The sequence below is a fragment of the Nicotiana attenuata genome, unplaced genomic scaffold (genome assembly GCF_001879085.1).
Source record: "Nicotiana attenuata strain UT unplaced genomic scaffold, NIATTr2, whole genome shotgun sequence".
In the NCBI taxonomy this organism is placed as follows: Eukaryota; Viridiplantae; Streptophyta; class Magnoliopsida; order Solanales; family Solanaceae; genus Nicotiana; species Nicotiana attenuata.
Window position 1 is genome coordinate 54,710 of NW_017671348.1, and position 1,263 is coordinate 55,972.

Below are 1,263 nucleotides of genomic sequence, written 5' to 3' on the forward strand. Positions count from 1 at the left end.
CTATATTACATGAAAAATTAATAATAAAAAAATTATTCGAGTAGGAAAGTGGTTCATTATTGTAACGACCCGACCGTTAATTTTGAGCCCAAGCGCGTCGTTCAGCAGTTTGAGGCCCTGAGCAGCTTCACTTCAGGTATTATGACTTGTACGCATGGTCGGAATTGAATTTCGGGAAGTTTGGAATTTATTTGGAAAGAAAATTCTCATTTCGAAAGCTTTAAGTTGGCAGGATTGACTAAGATTGGATTTTTGAGTAAACTACCTCAGAATAAGGATTTTAAGGTTCTAGCATGTTTGTATGATGATTCTGGACTTGGGCGTATGTTCAGATTGGGTTTTGAATGACCCGGGAGCATTTCGGTGCCTATTATGGAAGTTAGTACATTTGGAAGAATTTCATATGTTTGGGTTGAAGTGACTTTCAGTGTTGTCGATGTCCGTTTGGGATTCTGATTCTGCGAGTAGCTCTGTATGGTGATTCTGGTATTGGGAGCGCGATCGGAAGTGAATTTGGAGGTCTGTAGGTCATTTTGGAGTCATTTGGCTAAAGTTAGAAATTTGAAGGTTTTTGAGAAGTTTGACCGAACGTGGACTTTTTGATATCGAGGTCGTATTCTAATTCCGCAAGTTGGAGTAGGTACGTAATGTCGAATATAACTTGTTTGCAAAATTTGAGGTCAATCGGACGTGATTTGATAGGTTTCGGCATCGAATGAACAAGTTTGAAGTTCTAAAGTTCATCAAGTTTGAATTAGGGCGTGATTCGTGATTTTAGCGTTGTTTGATGTGATTTGAAGGCTCGACTAAGTTCATAATGTGTTTTGGGATGTGTTGGTATAATGGGTTGAGGTCCCGAGGGCCCCGAGTGGATTCTGAATGGTAAACGGATCGAACTTGGACTAGGAGGAAGGGCTGAAGCAGCTCGGCTTCTGGTGTAACCACACCTGCGAGGTTTTGGCCGCAGGTGCGGCGCCGCAGAAGCGGCCACGAGGGTTGCAGGTGCGATCTAGGCTAGGAGAGCTAGCACCGTAGATACAGTCATGTCGCCGCAGAAGCGGGACCGCACCTGCGGAAGGAAGGGCGCAGATGGGGATGTTGAGGGGCTGGAGGAGGACCGTAGAAGCAGATTATGGGTCACACCTGCGGAACCGCAGAAGCGGACAAGTGACCGCAGGTGCGGAAATGCTGGAGGCAGTGAGGTTTTTAAAATCGGGGGTCTGGTTCATTTCAACCCCATTTCTTCCATGGGAGCCGATTTTG